General features: G+C 38.6%; 1 long non-coding RNA gene across 1 annotated transcript in view; it reads left to right on the top strand.

Moving 5' to 3' along the window:
- Nucleotides 1-26,202, top strand: part of LOC129509279 (uncharacterized) — a 92,265-nt gene that overhangs the window by 60,216 nt on the left and 5,847 nt on the right. Inside the window, exon 3 of the long non-coding RNA XR_008664325.1 lies at nt 22,691-22,771. This is a non-coding gene — a long non-coding RNA (uncharacterized LOC129509279). The remainder of the gene's footprint in view (nt 1-22,690; nt 22,772-26,202) is intronic.

Raw genomic sequence — 26,202 nt, forward strand, 5'->3', positions numbered from 1 at the left:
GATTATCAGAGGGAAGTAAGTCTTTATGAAGACTTCAGTGAAATAGGATAAGAGATGTGTTGAATGGCTTAAATCAGCATTTCTCAACTGGCACTTGGTATTATAGGTGGGTGCATTGTAAAGGAAGTAACAGAATCTGTATCAGTTTCTACCTTTTAAAAAGTGGAAAATAAAATGATTTAAAAGTGTTTTTGCAGTTCAAAATGGGAGTTTAAGTCTATGAGTGTATGCTGAGTGAGCATACTGAGCTCATAGACATCCCACATCTGATGAGCAGGCACTTAACTCATTTTCTCTCTAGCTTAATACCCCCATCAGAGGGATGACTTTTACTGTTGTACAACTTTGAGTTGCTTTAATTCTTATTCACGTAGGGATTGTTCCCCTTTTTTCTTTTATACTTTTAAAATTAAATTCAAGTTAGTTAACATACAGTGTATTATTAGTCTCAGAGGTAGAATTTAGTGATTCATCCGTTGCACATAACACCCAGTGCTTATTCCATCATGTGCTCTCCTTAATGTCCATCACACAATCACCCCATCCCCCCCACCCACCTCCCCTCCAGCGGCCCTCAGTTTGTTCCCTATAGTCAAGAGTCTCTTATGGTTTGCCTCTCTCTGTTTTGTGTGTGTGTGTGTTTAAGATTTTATTTATTTATTCATGAGAGACACAGAGAGAGAAGCAGAGACATAGGTGGAGGGAAAAGCAGGCTCCCTGTGTAGATCCCCATGTGGGACTCCATCCAAGAGCCCCGGGATCATGACCTGAGCCAAAGGCAAACACTCAACCACTGAGCCACCCAGATGTCCCTCTCTCTGTGTTTTTATTTTATTTTATTTTATTTTATTTTATTATTTTATTATTTTTACTTTGGGGATTTTTTTTTTAAGATAGAAGAGAAATGGCCCTGAATAAAATAAATCAATGAGAAATAGATTTGTGATAATTTTTCTACCTATGACTTAGGATGATGCTCACCCCATGCAGAGGTTATACTCTTATAATGAAAATTCTTATGTAGCACTAATATGTAACTCTAGAACACAAAACTCAGAGGGCAAAGAGAAAACAGTTGGCCTTTAATTTATTAGAAATAAGGATTCAACCACTACGTATAACAATAGTAGAGGTGTGTTTACAAATAAGAGCCTCAAACTCTTTTCATCTTATCTCATTAATTACAAACAAAACAAATTCTTTTTAGAAACCCCAGTTGGTTTTTAAGTACAAAGTACAAGAACTAAAAAGCACTAAGAAGTGAAAGTATTTTGTGTCAATTTCTGATATTATTGTATGCAGTTGATGCTTTTCTTTAATAATTGATTCTTAAAAAAAAAAGATTTATTTGTTTATTTCAGAGAAAGAGAGCATGAGTGGGAGGGGCAACGAGACAGAGAGAATCTCAAGCAAAATCCACACTGAGCAGGGAGCCCAATGTGGGGCTTGATCTCACAACCCATGAGATCACAGCTTGAGCTGGAGCCAAGAGTGGAAATCTTACCCAACTGCACCACCCAGGTGCCCCTCCTTAATAATTGATTCTAAAGAAATCATGCAATAGAAGTCTACAACATAAGACAAAAATATTTTGTTTTTATATTTCTCTGTAGTAAATATTATTAAAGATCGGCTTAAAATAAATGCCACAAAATATAGTTCAATAATATATTTATTTAAAACATGACAGTTATTATGAACTCTCTTCTTTTTATGTAGCATACAAAAAATTTATAAATGACTAAAAAATGCCTAAGTAGCTCATGTAATAATGGAGAAGGAAACTCACAGGACAGAAATATTGAAAAAAAAATGCTGGTTTAAAATAATGTTTCTCAAAAGTAATATATGAACCTCTTTCAAGAGAAAAACCTCTCTAAGGCTTTCAATGCTTACTTAAATAATTTTTATTATATTTCTTAAGTATGTAAAAATAGAAAACAATATGTGATAGACTTGTGTTTATAGCTCCTTTACAACTGTAAGACTAAAACTCATTTACATGCTAAACAAAAAATAAAACTGGAGAACCAGTAAAAATTAAAATCAACAGCATTTCACGGCAGATTTTGTCAAAATCAAATTGTTGCTTTTAATGTGAATCTAGCAACAAGAATACATTTTTATTCTATCAAGTTTGATTCTCTAATGGATAGCATGCTGTGCAGTGAAATTCTCTATTTGAACCATTGCAAAAACTTGTATGGAGTGCACCATGACTTCACTTGGTTTCCACATGGTATGAACGTGTCACTTACATTTTAAAATCACCTCTATTCTTTTCTTTTTAGTGTTTAATGTTTGAAGTAATATGGCTTGACACCACACAGTTGTAACCACAAATCCAAATTTGAAAGATGGTCATTTGGATGATGCACAATATGCCTGTAATAACTCGTTAAAAATTGCCAATAAAATGAAAGCATAAAATTAAAGAGTACTTGAAGAGGAAAAGAGACGCCCCCCAATACTTTAAATAGTATGAAGGGTTCATGAACTCCAGTTGCAAAAACAAACAAACAAATAAACAAAAAACTGGTTTTAATGGTATCCAGCTTTAATATCAAAAGTACCTTGGATCATATAATTATTGATTATAATAAATAATTTGAGTCAGTGTGTTGAAGCAGGGGAGGGAATGGAGAGTTTAAACTACTGGGATGTCTGAATGTTATCCATTTGCTTTTAAAAATATAGATTTCTTTAAGAAACAAGTTTGGTGAGGATATGTAGAGAAAAGAACCCTCCCGCACCGTTGGTGGGAATGTGAACTCATGCAGCCACTGTGGAAGATGGTATGAAGGTTCCTTAAAAAATTAAAATTAGAACTACCCTATGATCCAGTAAGTTCACTACTGGGTATTTACCCAAAGAATATGAAACACTACTTTGAAGAGATATATACACCCCTATATATGATGCAGCATTATTTACAATAGCCAAATTACTGAAGCAGCCCAAGTGCCCTTTGATAGGTGAGTGGATAAAGAAGATTGGGGGATATATATGTATATATATATATGTATATATATAATTCAGTCCTGAAAAAGAACTATATCTTGCCATTTGCAACAACATAGATGGACCTAACATTACTTTGTATATAATGTTACACAAAATAAACCAGTCAAAGACAAATACCATATGATTTCACTTATAATTTAAATGGAATTTAAGAAACAAATGAACAAATGAAAAAGAGAGAGAGACAAACCAAAAAGACAAACTTTTAACCACAGAAAACAACTAGATGGTTACCAGAGGGGAGGTGGATGAGATGGGTGAAATAGGTGAAGTATATTAAGAGTATGATTACTATAATGAACACTGAGTAATGTTGAATTGTTGAATCACTATATTGTAACATTGTATGTTAATTACACTGGAATTTTTAAAAAATACAGATTTCTTTACTATATCAAATAAATACATGACCCTAGAGTTGTCTGTGAGTTCAGTCTTTTGCTTGTTGGTTCATTAGTTCCTTCTTCCATTCATTCAAATGCCTGTCTAAGAACTAGATAAGAATGGTTTGTATTAGTGTGTCAATTATTTGTATTTTAAGTAGTGTTTTTGGGGTGCTTTTAAGGACTTTAGTTCTTTAAGTACTGTAAACAATCTTTACACCATCAATTTGTAGTGAGCAAGGGATTTCTAAGCTAATTTGCTATGCGGCCTAGTTTCTGGGATTGGTATACTGAGGCGCCAGAGAAGCACCCTAAGAACTTTGAGAGTAGATAATCTTCTGGAAGTGAAATAAAGGAGTATGAACATGTACAAGATAAGATCGGCATCTTCATCAGGAAAGCCCCAGCTTCGGAGGCCTGCTAGGTATCTTGAGAGTTAGTTGCAATGAGAATTCCAGGCACTAGAAGGGCATACTCCTGTTGTAAATTAATAAGCCATACTTCATCTGTCTCTTCTGGTCTGATGAGTGTAGGATCTGGTACAGCTTTAGATGGACAGACCAGCTAAGCCGAAAACCAGCCTTTGTCTCTGGTGTCATCACCAAAGGAAAGATACTGGAGCTGTGGCTGATCCTCTGGCCTTCCTCCTTTCCTCTTATCTGAACTACAACTATAATGGGTCTGTTGAAATAATTTGAAATTCTGAAGTGTCAGAATCCTACTTATTGATCTTTTATAATGCCTTGCTATTCTAGAAGGCTTTACTGTGCCTTCTGTGATTTTGTTCCAGACAGTTTAGGGAACTCCCCCAACCCTTGCCCCACCCCAGCCCACTATTATTGGTCCTATTACGTATAATGCCTGTGATTTTCTTTCATGGGCCTTCTCACAAAGGTGGAGTTATACATTTATTTTGTGACTTTTTGATTACTGTCCCCATGACGGCAGGGACCTTACTTCTATTTTATCCCAGGGCCACAACATTGTATCCCCAGTGAAAAAGCAGAACCTGGGGCAGAGTGGGTGATCACAAACTCAAAAATTCTATTTCCTTTCACCCTTACAGTTAAGCGATTGAGATTTAATTTAAAACCTCCTTTAAAAAAAATTGAAAATGTTGTCCAGTTTTCTAGTTGACTACTTTGTGGACCTTCTCAAAGTTTTCCAGTTTTCTAGTTGACTACTTTGTGGACCTTCTCAAAGTTTTCTCCATAATTGCTAACCTATGCTAAATAATTTAGAAGGCTCTTTATAAAATTACTATTTTGTTGTCAAAATGTTTTTAGTCCTCGTGTTCACCATCTTTTCAAGATTCCAAACTCCACCCCCCACCCCGAATTTAAGTTCTCCTCTCTAGGCCACTGATCCTGGATTTTTTATTGGCTTTATGGATCTTTCATGGTATCATCAGGTGGAAGAGAATTCTGAGCAGGAATCAGTTCTCTGCCTAGAGAGGAGGGCTCCTCATTCCTGTTTCTTTCTATGTTTGAGAGGATATTATAAAAGTGGATTCCACAGAAGATGAACCAGCATGCAGTATGTTTAGGTATTCCCATGTTACCTGGTGCAGCAGTGGGGCACAGTGATGCTTTCTAGGAAGTAGTCATTTAGGTAGAAGTTCCCAAGCATCATAACACAAACAAGGAGTGATTTCCATGGTCTTTTTTGCTTAGCAGGGAGCCTTCTTGAAAAGGAGGTAGAAGAAAAACTACAGACATAAGGAAGAAGCCCAGAGTTCATGAGGCTGGGTGAGCTCTGCTCTGTGAGATCTGAGGCGATTAGATACAAGCTGCAAGACTGGAACCACAAAGTGAAACTCAGGTCTGACAGAACGGTTTTCCTACGTGTCACCCCCTTACTGCCACTGCCACCGCCACAATCTTCTTCAGCCTGGGAACCATAACTTATTTTTCACTGTGTCCTGATTTTTGGCACAGTGAGAATTCAGAACAAGCTTTGCATGATCCCCAAGCCTCATTCCCTTTTTACTAGGCTGAAGGACATTAGTCCAGGGGAGGAGAGATTTTGGTAAGTAAAACTACTCTCAGGAAGTAAAAATGGTTTCACTCATAGCTCAGAAACTGTTTTATTTGAAGTATAGACCTAAATTCAGTGTAGGGTAGAAACTGTGTTCAGATAGATATTATTTTGATAGACAGCAGACTGGATAAATTGGATTAACAAAATTCTTTAGGAAGAGACTCTTACACTTACTAATTATGCTCAGAAGCTCCAGAAGTTGATTGAATTATGGGTCTGTGTCCAATCTGTTATTCTCTGGTCATCACTGCTGGTTCTGTTAGACCCCCCTCTTTGCCACCAAGAGTGTACAACTGAATCATAATGGTAATGATTCAACTTGATGTAGCTGTGCTTCTAAAATTGAAAGAGCCTAGGCAGCTAGAGCCAGAAAGTTTTCAGTTTTCTTTAAATGCATCAAGTTACCAACATTTTCAAAAATCTTTACCCTAGTGTCTATCAATGAATGAATGAAGATGTGGTATACCTACATATACATTAGAATGTTTTTCAGCCTTAAAAAAGGAGAGCTTGCTATTTGCTACAACATGGATGAACTTTGAGGGCATTATGCTAAGTGAAACAAGTCAGACAGAGAAAGAAATACAACGTATGTATGATCTTGCCTAAATGTGGGATCTAAACAAGACAAGACTCAAAACAAAACAAACCCGAACTCATAGATACAGAGAACAGACTGGGGGTTGCCAGAGGCGGGGGATGGGGCAGGGGTGGAGGGTGGGTGAAATAGGAGAAGATAGTCAAAAGTCACAAACTTCTAGTTAAAAAATAATAATAAATCCTGGGGTTACAATGTATAGAATGGCAACTGTGGTTAATAATACTATACTGTATATTTGAAAATTGCTAAAAAAGGGGGGGGGCTGGGTGCCTCAGTTTGTTAAGTGTCTGCCTTCAGCTCAGGTCATGATCTCCAGCTCCTGGGTTGGAGCCCCTGCATCAAGCGCCCTGCTCAGTGGGGAGCCTGCTTCTCCCTCTTCCTCTGTTGCTCCCCCTGCTTGTGCTCTCTCTCTCTGTGTCGAATAAATAAATAAAATCTTAAAAAAGAAAGGAAGTTACTAAAAACATAAATCTTAAAAGTTCTCATCAGAAGAAAAAAATTTGTAACTGCATGTGTTTATGAATGTTAACGAGACTTACTGTGGTGATCATTTTGCAATGTATACATATATCAAATCACTATGCTGTACACCTGAAACTAATGTGATGTTATGTGTCAGTAAAAAAATGTTTTATCTGAGTAAAAAAACAAAAACAAAAACAAAAAAAACCCTTGACTAGTTTATCTAGTAATCAGTGCACAAAGTGTGACTATAAAATAAGGGGAAAGTTTTCACAAGCCACATGCAGAAATGTGCTTGATTCTTACCACAGCTTGAATGCCAATAATGGAACTTTTGAAGTAAACTCGTAAGGTTCATGGAATCACAGGAAGCTGCAGATGGGAGGGCCCATAAAAACCATCTAGTCCAACCCTTTACATCTAGAGATTATAGAAATCGTGGCTAAGGGAGGTGGACTTTCCCACAGACACAGAGGGACTCAAGAGCCAGAAAGAGGTGCACGAGACCATATGAACTGTCTTGTGGAATCTGTGCCCTGCCGTGTATGCCTTGCTGATAAACATGAAGAAAACAACTGGCACTAGAGGAAACCTACATACAGCTGAACACTTCCCTCACATACAAACCAAAGGCTGCCATTGTGAGACCACCAGTATTCTTAGCTCTCAGAAATCTTTAGAAAGCCAAATCACTATCAGAACTTGAGCCAGCACATGCATGTAGGTCACACTGGTGGCTAGGAATAGCCTCTGAGGCAGAGGAAACACCAGGGACCCCTGTTCAGACAAAGATGTAGAATCAGCCCATTGATAACATCTTGATATTCTGCTTTCAGATTATTTTATGGGAGCCATTTGCAGTAGGCAGAAGCACTGGTTTGGAAAATACTGGCAGGCAAACATAGTGCTCTAGAAGATTGAAATAATGGTCTATACCTGGGCCTCTAGAACACCTGGAGGTAAGGTGACAGTTCTGACTCAGGTCAAGACTGCTCAGTGGACAAATAGAATCTGAAAAAGAGAAGTGCCCAATATGGATTATATTGACAAGTTAAACAAGCAATTCTCTCAACTCAATTGTGTCCCTTTATCAGTGCCAGAGAGACCACTTGATCATTGTTCTTTTCAAACTCCCCTGTTTATTACAACATTCTTTTAATTTTTAGAACATAGAGTGATGTAAGGGATTACTGGAATTTTGAGGTATAACTAGACAATGAAAATGAGTGAAACTAGGAAGGACTATGTATATTGTGTAAGATTAACTAACTATCTAGAGAAATACCCCAAGAGATTATTTATACACATTTGGCTGGGGAGAATAGGATCACCCACATCTATCTAGTCAATGTTGACCAGGCTATGAATCTCAAGGAAGCACTCTCAGAACAATAGAGCAATGATACAACTTTGGAAAAGCCAACAAGTAACATAAATGATTAGAATCAACTATGAAACCTGTGGTCTAATAAGTTGTCTGAAGGTCAGCATGACGTGTAGATGACATAGAATCTAAAGAGTAAGAATTTGGCTGTGTTAAGCTGCCTTGAACCAAAAACGCTAACTTTGGTACCTTGAGAAGTGTCCTTTCCTGTGTGGGAAACTTTGCTCAGTGGCTCTACCAAAGTGTCTGTCAACTATTTCTCATGATCATTTTTTTTTTCCCTGTGTTGATTCTATGTCTACCAATGAAATTTCTGATAAGTAATTTAACTTTTAAGGATTATAACTAGAAAAAAATATAAAAAAATCTTTAAGATTTTAGAATAGGGAAAAACTTAAGCAACATATAAAAAGCACTGATAACTTTGATTATGTTAAATTTAGCTTTCTGAATGACAAATAAGATTTTAATATTGAGAGATAAATAGCAGACTGGAACAATATATTTGTAACATACAATAAGAAAAGGATTATTACCTAAAGTATCTAAACCATGTAAATATGTAAAAATATGTTTAAGAAAAGCTACCAGGTTAATAATAAAAACAAAAACAAAAACACCCAATAGGAAAGTGGGCAAAAAAAAAAAAAAATGAGCAAGCAATTCTCAGTAAACCACAGGGAATCCAATGATTAATAAATATGATGCTCAAATTCACTTGTAATCAGGAAAATTCAGAATGAAATACCAATGAGATTTAATTTCACTTTCATAAGTTTGGAAAAATTTAAAAGTCTAATATTATTTGTTGTTCAGAAATATGCGGGTAAAAATGTGGGGAAGCAAATGTAAACGTTGCTGCTAGAGTGTGGACTGGTACTGCTAGAGTGTAGGGTGTGGGACTTCATATCAGAAGTCCCACACCCTATAAACCAGAAATTCTACCTTAAGATGCATACATTAGAGAATCTCTTGTGCATATGTACAAGAAGGGAATGAGTCAAATGTACTATAGCTGTACTATAGAAAACTATGGCCGTTAAAAGAAATAAGCTAGCTAGGTCTATGTAGATCTACATAAATGGTTCTCAAAAGAACGTATTTTTTTTTTCAGCTTTATTGAAGCATAACTGAGAAATTAAATTGTAAGATATTTTAAAACAAAGAATCAAGATAGGGTAATAAATGTAAAAAAGATATTATACTTGGTGGACCTAAGTATTTCAGCCACTGAAAAAGCATGTCCCTTTCCCATTAAAAATTAATAAATTTAGACATGAATATTTATTTTAACTGAATCTTGATTAGGACGTGTCAGACCATAGAGTCTCCTAAGCACTTAAAAAATTGAGTTTCTGTACCTGAGAACTAAGAATCACATTCTTTTTTTTTCCTTTTTAAAAAATTTTAAATTCAATTAGCCAGCATATAGTACATCATTAGTTTCAGATGTAGAGTTCAGTGATTCATCAATTGCATATAACACCCAGGGCTCATCACGTCGCGTTCTAAAACAGTGACCACTGCCTACAGCTCTTTCTCTATGAAGACTGCACCTTTTGCTTCAGATGCCACTAAGATTAATTTATCTCAGGCATGGTAGATTTTCTCAGAAACAGCTACCACATTAGCTACCATAGTAGTGATGCCTCACTGGAAACTCTCCAGACCCCTATAAGTTAGCCAAGGTAGTAAGACAAGCTTTCTAGTGCCTTTTAATACAACTAAATCCTGAACCCTATAGGCCATAATGCTGTTCAGGCTATTTAAAAGGTTTAGTTGTTTTTGCTTTTGACTTCATTTATTTCAACAAATGTTGATAACAATGGGAATGTCAAGTTGCCATTGTAATTTGGCAGTTATGTATTATTTTATTTAATAAGAACAGGAAAGTTAATGATTAACTCATTCAGTTGGCTACGGATCCCTGTCCCCTCCCCCCTAAAAACTCCACAGAGGCTCTAAGGGAGAAAAAAATAAATAAAAAAAGTCTTTAATGCTGGCTTTTGGCTGTCATCCACTGTCACACTGGATTCTCCTCCTTAGACAACACTGTGTCTGATGCCTTAGATGCTGAAAAAGAGGGTGCCCTTGGGGGAAGTAAAAGGAAGAAGAAAAAGGACACAGACTTCACTTGCTGAGTGTCCGTTACGTGCCGTACATACAGTATTCCATGCACTTCCATCTACATTGTCTTACTTAATTTCAGTATCAACTCTGCTAAAAAGGTATTATTATCAGAGGCCTAAAGAGCAAAGTGGTTTGACTGAAGTTATTCAGCTGCCAAATGGCAGAGCTGGCCTTTCACATCAAGTCTGCCTGACCCCACAGTCAAAAGACTTTCTATTATTGGTTGTCACTTTTAAAAGACGGTGGGATGGAATATGACTCCAGACGAAAGTTAAGTTTTGCAAAGCAAGGGTTGTGTTTTATTGTTTCTCCAAATCCAGAAAAACTGCTCCAAAATTCTCTGGCCTTTCATCTCCCTTTGCTCCACTCTGAGGAAAGGACAGTAATCGGCACTATCCTGAATGGAACAAAACAAAATACTCATTATTCGTTTTCTTTCTACTTTCCACCTTCCAACTTCGAATGAAAGAACAGCTTTCAAAGGATACAATAAGACAATCTTAACACAAGAATAAAACAGTGACAGATAAACATCAAAGGAAGAAGAACAATGAGTAATGATATCAGTAAACCCTGGGGGAAGCAAATTTTCTCAGAGCTTCCTGGTAGCCCAGGCAAAGGGAGAAATATGTTGTGTTCCATGCCTTTCATGGTCAAATAAGGAAAGGACTACTAGTTCATCAGGAGAGAGACTTTTTTTGGTTGTTGTTACTCTGAAAGGAATTTATTGTGTAGGTTATCCTAAAAGGAATATTGAATGACATCAGTGAGAAAATACTAGAGAATAGTTTTATTAAAAAAAAATAAACCTAAGATAAATTTTTTTGTTCATTACAGATGAAAGACATCTCCTTGACAGACAACTCTGGCTGAGAGGTGAATTTTCATGTTCTGGTTGTTTATTCAACATGGTGCACTAACTTTTGATATATTGATCAACGAAAGTCTTTAATAGCCTTCTTCCATGATATTGCTCAGACTATTTCTCCCCTAAGTTTTATAGTGTAGGCCTCTTTATTCTTGTCCTGCCACATTTTAGATTGAAAATTCCTACGAAGAAGGACCATGCTGGCTCCTTGTGCTTTGCATAAAACACATACACACATACACACTATATAACACATAAAGGATCTTTCCATGGGGACTAGATTTTCATGTTTTATTCTTTTAAAGGTTCACTATCAATATTTACTTTGGAAATAGCAACAATGCAAGACATCTGAATTTTACTCCTTAAACCATATCTCTTCATTTGCCCTATGACCCACTGATATGTTTCTCTCCTTAATATAGCTCCTATTTGTACTTCCAGATTGAACCATTCATGAGTATTTTATCTGTGTGTTTTATTTCTTGTTTCCTGTGTCAAAAATCAAAACTTTCCACAGAGCACTTACTTTTGGACTTGAGCGAAGTGATCCATTCCTTCTTTTTCACATTTACTGGAATCAACACGACTATTTTTCCTATTAGAGACAGTTTCTCAATTGTGTTTCTACATCTACTTTCTTTGAGGACAGCTTCTGTATCCATGGACTTTGTGTACCTCTGACATTTATATAGGGATGTAACTTTTTTTCTTTCTTTTGCATGTAGATTAAGTTTTACTGAAGTTTGCTGGAAGACTAAGGGAGAGATTGTATTGGAAAAGTGCAATCAATTTACAGCTGATTTCTAGTAGATTTTTTATGATTGTGGTGAAAGCAACAGATGTAAACACATTACAGAAGAGTAAAGTCATAGGAAAATTAACCGTGGTTGTAAATAAATAACTTTCATGGAAAATACAGAAAGACATTAAAAAGAAACAAAATTGCCATTTTCCTTAAATTCATACTGTAGGATTTTTTCTTTCCACTACTTCTTAGAAGGGGTTTCCGTTTCCAAGGACTCCAGAGAAGACTAGGGTGAAAAATACTGACTCTCTCCAGCAGTGGTGTCCACAACACTATGTACCTTGAACTTGCATTTGACTGGAGTTGCCCTGTTGGGTTGCTTCTAACTCCCTGGGCTGTAGACAGCTGCCTTTCCCAAATGCCACTAACACGAGTCCAACACCAAATGATCACAACTGGGTGGTCTACAGTATGGAAAAGAGCTGTCAGTTAACAGGCTGTGAAGAAACCATTTGGGCAAAACATGCTAGCTTCAATTATGGCACTTTGCTTTCGCCTCTAAGGGTCTTCTCCTTCTCGCCAAATACTTTATTTCCCCACCCCCCTTGCCTAAGAACATTTATTCAAAGCTGTTTTGACTTTCCCTTTGTAAGTATCTATCCAGTAAACATTTTTTTTAAAAGATTTTATCTATTTATTCATGAGATACACAGAGAGGCAGAGGCACAGGCAGAGGGAGAAGCAGGCTCCTGCAAGGAGCCCGATGCGGGACTCGATTCCAGGACCCCAGGATCACGCCCTGAGCAGAAGGCAGACGCTCAACCACTGAGCACCGAGGCGTCCCTCCAGTAAATTTTTTAAAGGTACACCCTTTTAGAGGAATGGGGCAACTGATGGTACAGTTATATTCCAGGTGAACAGAATCCCTTTGGCATCATCTTCTCAAGATTCCTTAGCTTTGGTGGTCCCACATTTCTGTCTTACACTTCTCAAGCTCCCCATCTTCCTTGGTGGCTTCTATTAGCTGGAAGTCGGAGATTTCTGGCAAAAGGTGGTTTACAATCTGTACTCTTCTGCCGGGGGTGGAGACCAAGCTGTGAAGACCCAGCACTGCTGGTGTTCTTGCCTGGCTGGAAGAACCTTCTTCCACTGATCCCCAAGTGGGGCCTGGGAGAGGGAAACTATTTTTCAAGATGCTTGTGCATATCAAATACGACTTCCTAGAGGCTTTTCGAAGCTTCTTCTGCATTTCAAAGGGGGTTTATTTATCCCATTAGTTAAGTCGTCACATTTAAGGCAGGGAAGCTTTTTACAGGTGTGGAAGTCTTTAGAAAGGGCTTTCTATAACATTCCCCCAGCGCTGAGCTGACAACAAAGTTCCTACATTGGTTGCTATGCTAATTCAAAAGATGCTTTGTTGCTCTAAGGAGAAAAACAAACACTTCAGGAAGAGAAGTTCTCACAGAATATTGTAGACCTGGTGTGACTGAGTGAAACTAATATTTTTCTTTCCTTAGCAGATTCAACTTGGCAATCACAGTTGTAACTATTACCACTTCGTGATACTGAAGTGCCACTGGTTTCATTGCAATAATCCCCTAGTTGGCCATGTGCCTTCAGTCTCCCATTTCTTAAATCCATCCCACACACCACAGCTCAAGTGATCTTTCTAAATCATCTCATGTCACTTCTTATTCCCCACTTAAAATTCTTCGAGGACCCACGGAAGGCAGTGCCACCTTTTAGAGGTGAAACAAATGTGAAGTCATTAGCTTCTAAGTGGGGGAGCCCAGAGTCTCTCCTAGGTGATCTGATGTCTCAGTCTGTGGGTTTAACCACTAGACGATACTGCTTCACCTGCTGAATTGCTAGTTATCTCGGAACATCCCATTCACTCTTTTCCATGACTTATGGCTTTTTATGTCCTGTTCCCACTTCCTGGAAAGGCTTGTCCCGTTTGTTCAACTAGCTGGCTCCTTCTCCACTGTAATGTCTCTGCTCACTTGTTAACTTCTTTGGAAAACTTCCAAGGCTCCCCAAGGCAGTGTTAAGAAACAATGTCTCTGCGGCCATAGTGGTGAATTAGTGTGTGCGGTCGAGCTCTTTTTAAATGGCATTGGGCTTGTTCACATCTCTATTTCTCTAGCTAGACTGTGAGCTTTTTGAGGGCAGGGAATTTGTCTTTGTATCGCCAGTGTCTATTTTAGTGCCTAATGCGTGATCGGTTGTGCTCAATAAATTCTTTTCAAATGGAATGAATGTAAGAATGAATGGACAGGGGTTGGGGGAATATAATGCATACAAAGTTTGCTTATTCTTTTTTTTTTAAAGGATTTTATTTATTTATTTATGAGAGACACAGAGAGAGGCAGAGATATAGGCGGAGGGAGAAGCAGGCTCCCTGCGGGGAGCCCAATGTGGGACATGATTCCAGGACCCCAGGATCATGACCTGAGCGGAAGGCAGATGCTCAGCCATTGAGCCACCCAAGTGCCCCAAGGTTTGCTTATTCTTAATCACCCTCTGGAAGTCTTATTATCTGGTGTGAACATTCCAGTGAAAGGCTCCTACATCCCTCAGGGTCCTTGAAGATTGGAATGGACACCTTGAGCTATTTTTAGTATTTCAAAAAAGCAAACAGAAGTCATTACATCAAGCTGAGATAAGTCCCTATAGGTTAAAAAAAAATGTCAAGTTTCTTTGCTTTTGGCTAAAATTGTATCAATTTCGTGTGGTGACAGAGATTTTCTTTTATTTTTTATTTTTTAATTAAAAAAAGATTTTATTTATTTATTCATGAAAGACACACACACACACAAACAGAGGCAGAGACACACACAGGCAGAGGAAGAAGCAGGCTTCATGCAGGAAGCCTGATGTGGGACTCGATCCCATGACCACGGGATCACGCTCTGGGCCAAGGCAGGCGCTAAACCGCTGAGCCACCCAGGGATCCCCGAGATTTTCTTTTAATGATCAGAAACTTTGATTGGCCGGAAAGGCTACGTGTGATAAAACAATATGAAAATAAGTTATTTGTTATGTTAAAAACTGCTAATTTTGTAGAAGAAATTTCTCAAAGGTTGGAATCAGGGGAAAACTCCTAATAGAAGTTCGCCTTCATGGTACGAATATGGGAAAGTCTGTGTTTTTGTTAATGGACTCATGTGGCCCACAACCTTCTTATCTGCACAGAATCTCCTTTTTAGAAAGCTGAGGAAATTATCTTATTATTAGGGATATATGGCTTCTCTGTTGAGCTTTTTTTTTTTTTAACCTTTCATTGACAATTGGACGTCAGAGTGATCTGGTTTCTTTATCTGCCATCTGCTGATCATTAGATTTAATATAGCTTATTGAGTTGAACTTATGTTCGTTTAAAAAATGTCATTGTTACCATCTTCCAAAATAAAAGGAAGAAAAAATCAAAGGTAAGAGAGCAGAGGAGACAAATGAGTTTTTCTCTTTCCTATGGCTCTGGCCAGTCTATTTTGGTTATGAAAACAGCTAGCAGGCTACTTTATTGAAATAAAATTCAAATTCCCAATTTGCCAGATATTTCACTGACTTAGTTTAGAATACACCATTATTAAAAATGATTTCATCCCTTTCAGTGAAGGCAAAAGTTCCTAGTAGTTCTGGCTCTGTCACACACCTTTCCATGGGCTCATTTGGTCTTTTGATTTATTATAAAATTTGTATGTGTAAACATTGCCATAACCTTTAGAGTAGTAAACTCATCAAATCTTTTATAATATCTCCTCAATCCCTTGTACTGTTTGACTGACACATCTTCGTAGGATTGTAAATATTCTTCCATTTCTTGCTTACCATCATTCATAGATAAGGCTATTCTTTTCTTCATTTCTGGACTCCCAAAGTCATAGTAATCAAGCTTCATAGGAGATCGCAATCAGGCTTTGAAATTTGCAGCATCGAATTCCATTCCATCTGAAGTGCAGCCATTATCTATCTCCTCGCTCTAGTTCATCCTCCACGGAGAAGCTGGAGTTTTTGATTCAAAAGCCAAATTGGATCCCATTAGTCCCCTGATTAGAAATCTTCAAGGGCTCCTCATTGCTGACATTTTCAACTCCAAATTTCTTGATGTGGTGTTCAAAGGCCCTTGACTACTTGTCTTCAAGGCTACCTTTTCAACTTTAATTTGCCACTAGAGCCACTGAGGTCCTTTCCCTTCCAACCACCTTGGATACTCCCCTTTCTGCAACAAGGCATGACCTTTTATGCCTCGAATGGTCTTGTATTCCTTTATAATTTCTATTTGTCCTCCAAAGCTCTGCTCATATGTTGTCACTTGTGGGAGTGTTTACTCATTCTTACAGCATATTATCATTTTTTTAGCATATTATCTTTTAATTTGTATTATAAGTAGTTCTTTCTGAGTCTTCCTCTTCCAATCCTGTGAGCTCTTAGAAGGCACAGATCAGATTTTCTTTATATTTGGATCTCTAGAGCCAATCGCAAAGATGATCACTCAATCAGTCTGGGACGCCTTTGAACATTCTAGGAGGCACTGTTAAGAATTGTTTTGAGGTTGCAGTTATAAAATGGGTTTACCTGAGTGGTACAGGATATATTTCCACCTACCAATCATTCAAACCTTTCAATGTTCCTCCCTTCACCTACTTTCTAGTTTTGCCTCTACCCAATCTCCTTTCCTGCCACCCACACAATATGGATGCTTTATTCCATCCTCACCAAACTGCCTTGAGTGCCATGGTGGTTTCTGCCACTGCTCTCTTTCTGTTGTGTTCCTACCTGGAAAATTCCTCTTCCTCTTTCAGGATTTGCCTATGCATAATCTTCAGAGAAGCTTCCTCCAATTTTCCCCAGATTGGATTAGGAGATCATTCTGGGATGATTGCCAACAATAAGCATGCACTGCTTTGTATTATACCAATTTGCTTGCTTATTTTCTTGCCTGGCACAGCAAGGGTAAGTTGGAGCTCTGTGAGGCAATGACTGCATCCTATTCATCTCTGATTTCCAGTCACTCTGTGATATTGTAATAAATGTCAATTGGATTAAGCATAATTTTGGAATTGCCATAGCTTTTAGGTGGAAAATTCATGAAACTTTTCGTAGCATCCCCCTTCACTATTTATTTTACGTGTATTTCCAAGTTTGAAATTGCTTTTACATTCCAATAAATGTCACAGTACTGTTTGTTGAAATTAAAACATCTGATATGAAATGCTAAATTGTGATTTTATTTGAAATGTAACCTATCTTTGGTTTTTAAGTCACCATTTTTTAATAGCTCCTGGATCTAAAATCTTCTAACTAGTATTCTGGCTTTGAAAAATTTTGAGGGGATGTCCATGATTATTGTTATTTGAAGAGCATCAGTTGCACATGAAATATCCTGGGGACTTTCTGTGTCCGTATGTGACTCAATTAGAAAACAAAGCAAAATTTCTTCTTACCTCATAATTATTCTGTATCTTCTTGGCTCAGTTGCAGCCAGTCTTCCTAAATCCTTAGCACTTGAAGGACTGAAATTTTAGAGCCAGCATTTGAAGTGGGATGAAAACAGAAATGATTTATTTCCCATCAGAAGAACTTCTGAATCACGTCCATACACCTTTATCCTGGTAAAAGACCCTCCAAGTCACCTCCCTCCCCCTCTTCTCTCACTTTGGTCTACAGCCAGGAAGTGACACCAGTGGCAAACAAAGAGTAAAAGCAGGTCTAATGTGCTACCAGGCCCAGAAGAAAGGGTACTTAGAGAGCAGATGATGGGTCTGTCCCATTTCCTCCTCATGGTCTGTGGTTTCTCTTACCCATGGGAACACTCATTGAATGAGCAAGAAGAATCCCTGAAATGGGTCACAATTTTTGAGCAACTAGCACTGTATCTGTCACACTCCCACCTGCTCACAAATACTGAATGAAAAAGGCATGAAAGCATGCTTGGCAATTGTCACCAAGTATTACCGGTTGAGGTTTTTGGAGATCACAGATCTTGGCCAAAAGATGAGGAAGGTAGGGAAAAGAAGGAAAGAAACGTGTCAAGGTAATGCATCCTGAAGAGAATGAAGGTTGACTTGAAGAGAAGTTTCTGAAATGTTAGTTTGTCATTGCTTTAATCTAGTCCCTCAGATTCTTCCAGATGTTGCTTCTGCTCCTGCCCCTTGCACCCTGCTCTTTTGTACAGTTTATTCAGGAAATACCTGAGAAAAAAGTATGTTCCTGGGTCTAGGGCATTGCCAGAGGCACTGGGAAAACAGATGAAAGATAGGCCTCCTGCCGCTAGCTCAGAGCCTCTGTTCTGTTTATCCAGACACCTGGTTAGAGATATCCTTCATTTCAGGCCTTACCTCAGTGCACGTGGCTTCAGTGTGGGTTATCTTGGCTGCCCTGGATGTTTTATGAGCTTCTTTATACCAAATAACAGTGAGAGTCCCAGAAGGCCCAATTAGTTGAGAGGTTAGTATGTCCTAGGTGCTGTGATAAACACTGTACAAATATTATTTCACTTAATTCTCATGTCAACCTGAGGTAAAGATTATTTTTAGATGACAAAACTCAGGTTAAGAGAGGCTAACCGAGTTGTGTGACGTCATGAAGTTACAGCTGGAAAGAATGCTGATGGCAGGCCCCTGCAACCAGTGCCTCAAGCTGTCACGCTCTTCAGCCTGCATCTTCTGCTTGCATCTGGCAGAATGAATTAGAACCTTCTCCAGCCCTTTGCCTCTGAATTTATAACTTGTTCCTTCCTGAAAATCTCCAATCTCCAATCAGGAGAGTAAAGATCCCTTTTCTGAATACTCTGAACAGATGAAGCACCACTAACAAGAATTACTGCTGCTCATGGTCCCTAGGCACTCCTTCCACTGTCCAGCCATCATTGGCTAGACAATGGAAGGAGGCGTTCCATTATACCCAACTTGCTGCTCTGCTCAGGACCTTAAAGAGAGTCAAATACATAGTTCCCCCCACTTTGCTTCTGCCTCCACCTGCCCAGGGCAACTGGACAAACATACATGACTGAATTATGGGGGGTGGTAGCCAGCCTTCAGTGGAAATCCCATAAGAGTTAGTATAGAAACAGACTTCTATTATACAGTCTCAGATAGAAACGAGGTAATGTAGGTTTTGGCAGGAAATTATTATTTTTGACTGATTCTCAAACCCATAGTTTATGCCAAAATTCACTTCCCCACCCCCAACCTACTCCACTTGCTTTTACAAGAACTTTGGACACCCTGAATTATTTTGGAAATTTGGGGAATATTCTGTGTTACTGTGTGCAATAGGTTCCTGGGAAATTACTTCAAAGTGTAACTCAAGCAAAGAACAAGTTTTACTTGGATGTCAAACAACCTCCTCAACCAGTGTACATCGTAATTCCTTCTTGCTATTTTTCAAAGATCTCAACATCTAACCATCTAACAGTATTTAGATAACAAAAATTGAACAGTGCTTATAATAGCAGTGTCTGCTCATTCTCAGATAATGCTTCATGCGAAGTTTTTGAAAAGGTGCTACGGATATGGTGCTTTTAGGTTCTAGGTCATCGGTTCAAATGCAACCCAGATTAGTGACTATCATGCAATATTTATCTTTGTAAAATGAACCACGGTTCTAACTTGAAATCTAAGATGTGGTTAGATACATTTTAAATATGGCTACCACCTCTGATACCTCGGCAGAAATGCTGTTTGTTGTGAGCTGGGGTAAAATGCACATTAAATGTTCATCTTTAAAAAAAAGAAGTGTTCAAATTTTATTAGACCAAATCATTTAAAAGACACACACACAATATCCATACACATGATAGTTTCTTTTTGCTTTTACAATTGCATGTGCTGATGTGAAATGTTTTACTCAGATGAAAATATCACCAAATGCATAATTTTTATGATCTACATAATTTCAGAGACTCTGCAGTTTAATATTTTCTATATGTAAAGAATTATTGTGAGTGGTTTATTGAGTTTTATAATGTTAATATTTACTTTTCCCTCTAAGAATTTATAAAATATTTTCTCCTTAATTGGTTATTATTTTTTCACAAAATTGTCTCTCCTTAAAAATAGTTTTCTAAGATAGAAACTTTCCTAGGTGAAGATCAAATTTTCTTTAAACATTCTCATTAATCATTCTTTCATTCATGAAGTGAATATTAACTTTGTTCCTACCATGAGCATAGTACTTGCTGAATTGGGTGCTCTAGGAGGATACAAAGCAATTTAACACATAATCCTCACCATCAAAGAGTTTGGAGTTGAGGGAATACAGTGCAGACACGCAATGCATGTTAGAGAGTAATGGAAGAGTATCTGAGATGTCACAAGGCTGTGTGTGACTAAGTATAGAATGGATGCCACTGGTAGTACATAAAGGCTCTCGGTTCCTAGGAAGGAGAAATGCTGTGGCAAGGAGAGGTTAGACAAGCTCCAGAAGAGGTGGGTTGGTATCTGGTCTTGAAAGGTAAGAAGTTCTTAGGGAGTGGACAAAAAGCTGTTACTGTGCGTCCAGATCAGGGCCCAATGTTTGAGCAAAAGCTCAGTGGTAGGAGTGAGCCAAATGTAATTTTAAAGAATCAGGGTGCATTCTATTCAGACATGGCAGAGGGCTTGGGTGTTGGAGTGTCTCTGGGGCTCAAAATTAGCTGTGAAGACTATTCCCGACGCAACATGACAAAGTGTGTGAACAGTGTGCGGTGTCGGGACCTGGAGAAGCATGGATAGTTGGTGGAATGTGAGTTGCTATCTGGTTTCATAAGGAGAAGTGATGATCCCTAAACCTGGTGAACAGGTCTTCCCCTTCTGCACCTCCCACCACTTGCCCTTTAAAGAAAAGGGGGGGGGGGAGACAGATAAACAGGAAACACCATTTTTGCTTTTGTTCTCTTACTCACGTATTCTAATCTTCTATCTACTTATAAAGTTGTTCCCCAAATCAAGGAAAGGCCCATTCTTTGAAGTTTTCAGGGATGCATGTCTGATTCCAATTGAAATACACTCTGGTTTCTCCACAGCTTTTTTTTTGCTAGGAAGATTTTCTAATATCCTTAAAAATTATTTCTTTCTATTTTTCTTCCTCTTTTTGGCCTGAAAATGGTAAGCTGCTTTCCTCAACCTTTTCTGGGCTAAATGGTTTTATCATTTTAGTTATTTTCTCCAAGGGCTGTTGTTCAAACTTGTAATCAAGAAGAAAAAATTGATTTCTTCTTAAACTCCCACATTCTCCATATCTCACTGTAAAAATGTGGGGTTAAAGACACTACAGAATGCTCCAGGATAGCCTGTATCTACTGGCATCAAGGAAAATCCTCATGCTTTTCTTTTACTAAATCAATCATGATTTTAAGGCTGAAGCAGAACCACCAATAGTTAGTGTTGACTGTGACCTCCAGATCATTTTCTTTATGACATCACAAAATGAATCCTGCAGTTGTGTGCTTTGTTTTCCTTCCCATGTGAATTATACTATAGAACCTCAGTCTGTTTATGTCCACCCACTTCTCCAGCTCATCAAGATCATTTGCACTTCCATCCAGTTTTCCAAAGTGGAATGTACCACACCCGGTTTGATGTCATCCCTGAACTTAATAACCATATTCTCTTCCACCATCTAAGTCCCTACTAAAAATAGCATCAGGTAAAGACCAATTGCTTTGGAATCCCATGAGGTATGCATCTCTGGTCTGACACTGGGCCATTAATAATTACTTACTGAGAAAGGCCTTCTAAGCACTTAAGAGTCCACCTGATGAGAAGATGATTTCAGGGTGTACTTCTTTAATTGCCCAATATCAAGCAAGACAAAACTTAAAACTGCACAATAGTCATACTATTTCGTATCTTTGCCTTCTACTCAGCGTCATCAATCTTGTCATGTTTCTGAGGAATAGCATTTGACTAATGTGATAGGGTTTCTTTTTTGAACAAAACTGCCTTGCTTTTTCACCTCTGGCATGCGACTCTGTGTATGTGTGTGTGTGTGTGTGCACGTGTGTGTGTTGATATGATTATAATGTATTTCTGGATCTGGATGTGAAGGTGTTGAGTCTGATTTCTCCTTTTAAAACACAAGTGTACATTTCTCTTTTTCAGTCCGCAGACACCTCACCTTAAGTTTGCAAAGATAATTGCTAGTGATTCTGTGATGACTTCATTGAAATGCCATGCCATGGTGTTTGCCAGTAATTGTTTATTCACTCTGCCATCCGAGCTTGCAGGTCATACATTAGCATATGCATTTGTATATAATAATGATTTTCAATTTATTGAGTAGAGTCATCATCTGAAGCACTGTAAAAACACAAGGATAAAAGCAATTCCTACCTCACATGTTTGTCACTTAACTGGAATAGACATGACAATTAAAAAATAAAAACATAGAGAAAGGAAAGGTCAGTCAAACTGCCAGACATTGCTGGCAGCTAGTTGAATTTTTCTTTGGCACAACCTTTGGACTGGAGCCATTTTGATTTAGAGGAGACTCATTGTAGAAAAAGCCTTCCTGGAATGTGAGAATTTTGACAAGAGGTCTGAAAAAGAAAAGGCAACTCGCTAGAATAGTTGGAGGGAGAGCATACGTTTATATAGAAACAAATGGATTGTTCTCATCCCTCTGTTCTGTGACAGGGATTTTCAGTGGCTTCAAAAGGAATTCTGTGTATGATGGGTATGTAGGGGAAGGGAGATTGTTTAAAAGAGTCAACCCTTGTTTTACCTGGCTGGCAAACAAAAGAACCTTCCAGCCACATGAACTTGGTTGCACAACTCACAACATCTTGGTTATGATAAGGGTTGTTGCTAGAGACTGATGTTTCTGGTGCTTGAATTCTAAAACATTGTTTTCTACAAGTCATCCACTTTGTTGGGTGTTGTGACTCAAATGTCGGTTGTGGTTAATCTGCACAGACATGGGAATGGAAATGAGTCCCTCGGGGAAGGCTGGCTAGGTTTCTGTTTGGCCATCTGCATACTGTTGAGAAAGGTGCATGTTGTTGTGGCCAGGTCTAGCCATGTAATCTCATGTCACCCAACCTTCCCTTTGACTATTTCCATTCCAGTGGCCAAGGATGAAGCCTGACATGGTGTCATCTTTTCTTACAATCTGCGCTGGGAACTTCACCTCTGGAATCACTCTTGGGGTAAGTCAATAGAGATGGCCATTATCACCAGAAGGCCCAAGGTAGCCGTTTGAATATTCCTACAGGAGGATGAGTGGTGCCATCTACTTTATTCTTTTCCCATTAGCTCATTGGACTAATGTATTGTATTTCTTAACAACCAAAAGCCTGGCCCTAAGGACATGAGGTTCCACATGGCTAACCTGCAAAATGGAGCATGAGAGGAATAGAGGGAAGATGAAGAGAGCATGGTATGATGAAAGCTGGTATAGGGTGTTTTAATGTCCAGGAAAGCAGTCTTAGTTATTGATGGGCCATCCACAGAAGGTGGACATGGGTGCCAATAACGTGGGCTATGGAAAAGAGAGGGTGGGGGGGGGTCCATCACTGCTTTATTTTGTCTTTTTTCCTTTTATTCCCCTGCATGTCTATTTCTAAACCTATAGTCATGGCAATATTAAGTGTCAAAGCATTCTGCTTTGTACCAAAGATCTCTGAATGAGGCTACTGTTTATTGTATTCTTTGTTGGGTGAAAGGTTAAAGAAAAGTGCATATATTTTTTTTTTATCCAGTTCATTCAGGTTTTAATATAGAGCAGAGCAAAATACAATGAAGAGTATTGTACATTGACAGCCCCAACTTCTTGAAGATATTGAGAGAATATAGCTGTATGTTCTTGCCATAAGTTAAAAATAGAGCTTCCAAAGCCTTGACTGATACCTTTCTTGGGTTGTTTAGAGAATTGAACCCTTTTGGACATTGGTATGTGGTGAGGTTTGAGCCTTGGCTGGCATAAAGGTAATTACCAAAGCTTGGTTGCTGAATTACAAATCTTACTTACCTAACAAGCATACAAGAGCAGCTTCCATAATGGAAGTAATATATTCCACAGTGAGTGCCAGGGAGGGCAAAGGGAATGTATTATCCTATGGTGGATCAACCCACCTCTTTGATACGGGTTGGAAACAGAAGTTGAAACTTGCCACTGATTGCATAAGTGATTCCTTCCATACAATTTGTCTAATTACAAATTTTTAAGTATAGTGATCATTAGCTTCTGGGTGGAGAATTTGGTGTTTTATTTGAATACAATCCTGGTGATGTTCAGCTCCAGAATATACTTTCTCTTCTCCAAAAAGCGTGGTCAGTTGCTACCTTGGTTTTTGATGCACAGTGCAGGTTGGGGGGAATATTGTCACATAATTTATGCTGAAATGGGATTTCCTGCATTTTCCCATAAGATTCTTCGCTAAGGTAGATTATTGTACTGACTTTGCAGGTGGGAATGCATGAACCAGGGGCATGCAGAATTGATGTGCATGAATTGATGCCCCTTGCGCAGCCCTGGCAGGGGCTGGTCTTGGCAGGAGTTCTTGATGAACATGAAACTGGAAGGGACTGCCTCTAGATTACTCAGGGCCACTTTCCATACTGCTTGGGGAACTGGAAAGCTTTGTTTGCAAATTCTTGTCTGACTTTTGGCCTTATCACATAACAGGCCTCTGTCCATTTGTCTCTGGTGAAGCTGTGGGGAGCTGCTTCTGGCTCTGAATACCTTTGTATGACACTTCACTTGCTCCTTGATGTCAAGGCTTATGGTATTCCAAAGGAGTAAAATATCAGAGTAATGGATAACTCTCCTTCAGAAGTACCTTTAATCCAACTTAAGAATTGCTTTTGACTAACTTAAAAGTGAGGCCTGATTTAATATACCAGGGAGGACATAGTCTTTGGAAAGACCAGAATGGATTTCCTAGCTGTGTCTCCCTGGGCAAGGTTATACAGTCTTTCTAAGCCTCATTTTGTTTGGAGGGTGAATACACTTATTCCTTCTTAAAGATGGTTGAGAGCAGTAAATGACGTAATGTATGTAAAGAGACTAACGTAGTGTTTAGTTTATATAAGTCACACATCATGCTGTGGTATGTCCAAGCTGGCTTCTGCTGTTTTGTGAGCCAGTTGTTAAATTTCCAGGAAGTTCTTGTGCCAGTCGACATCACTTTGGTAGCTTGAAATCAGCTCTGGAAGTACAAAATCAGACCTTTTCTTCTCCCTGGAGAATTGGCTATAAAACATTTAAGAGTACACCGTTGGTAACAAGTGTTTAATCCCCCTTTTCTACAGCCCTAAATTATATTACAGACCTCCCAGCCTTTGTAAATGGTTCACATAGAGTTTGAAATGATCCTATAAAGAAGATATAAGGTAATCACAGTAAACTTCAGTCTTTTTTTCATATTGTAACACAAAGATATTGCTAGGGCCCATTGACACTGCCCTTTCTATCCTACAGGACTGGAGGATGTTCTGCTTTTTGAGGTCTTACGTTTGCTTTTCATATTTTTTTTCCTTCTCAGGTTAGCTGGTATGTCTGTCTCTAATAGCTCCTCCCTACTTATTATTTGCTACTCCTCATTATTTGTCAGCTGGAAAACCAGCTGTTAAAATAATGTGTAAAGTAAATGTAAACTGGCTCCCAATTAAAAAAAAATGGGCAAAGAACCTGAATTGATATTTCTCTGAGGAAGATATAAAAATGGCCAATAAGCACGAAAACATGCTTGACATCTATAGCCATCAGGGAAACTGAAATGAAAGCCATAATGAGATACCACTTCACACTCATCAGAAAGCTTATGGTCAAAAATCCAATTATAAATGTTGATGAAGATGTGGAGCAATTGGAACCCCCACATGTTTGGGGGGGAATGTGAAGTGGTGTAGTTGTTTTGGGAAGTAGTCTGGCAGTTCATCAAATAACTAAACACAGGGATCCCTGGGTGGCGCAGCGGTTTAGCACCTGCCTTTGGCCGAGGGCGCGATCCTGGAGACCGGGGATCGAATCCCACATCGGGCTCCCGGTGCATGGAGCCTGCTTCTCCCTCTGCCTATGTCTCTGCCTCTCTCTCTCTCTCTGTGTGACTATCATAAAAAAAAATAACTAAACACAGATCCACAGACCCATATATATGACTGGCAGTTCCATTCCCAGGTGTATATCTAAGAGAAATGAAAACATATGTCCTGTACACGACTGTTTACAGCAGCATTAATTCATAGTAGCCAAAAAAATAGAAACAATCAGAACATCCATCAATTGATAAAGGGAAAGTAAAAGGTGGTATATCCATCCAATGGAATATTATTTGGCCCTAAAAAGTAATGCAGGACTGATGCCCACTACAGTATGGATAAACCTTAAAAACATTGTGCAGGGATGCCTGGGTGGCTCAGTAGTTGAGTGTCTGCCTTTGGCTCAGGGTGTGATCCTGGGGTCCTGAGATTGGGCTCCCTGCAGAGCCTGCTTCTCCCTCTGCCTATGTCCCTGCCCCCCTTTCTCTCTGTGTCTCTCATGAATAAATAAATAAAATCTTAAAAAAATTAAAAACATTGTGCTAAGTAAAAGAATGCAGTCACAAAGAACATAGATGGGTCCATTCAAATGAAAGCC

Source organism: Nyctereutes procyonoides, unplaced genomic scaffold, assembly GCF_905146905.1.
Source record: "Nyctereutes procyonoides isolate TBG_1078 unplaced genomic scaffold, NYPRO_anot_genome, whole genome shotgun sequence".
Lineage (NCBI taxonomy): Eukaryota > Metazoa > Chordata > Mammalia > Carnivora > Canidae > Nyctereutes > Nyctereutes procyonoides.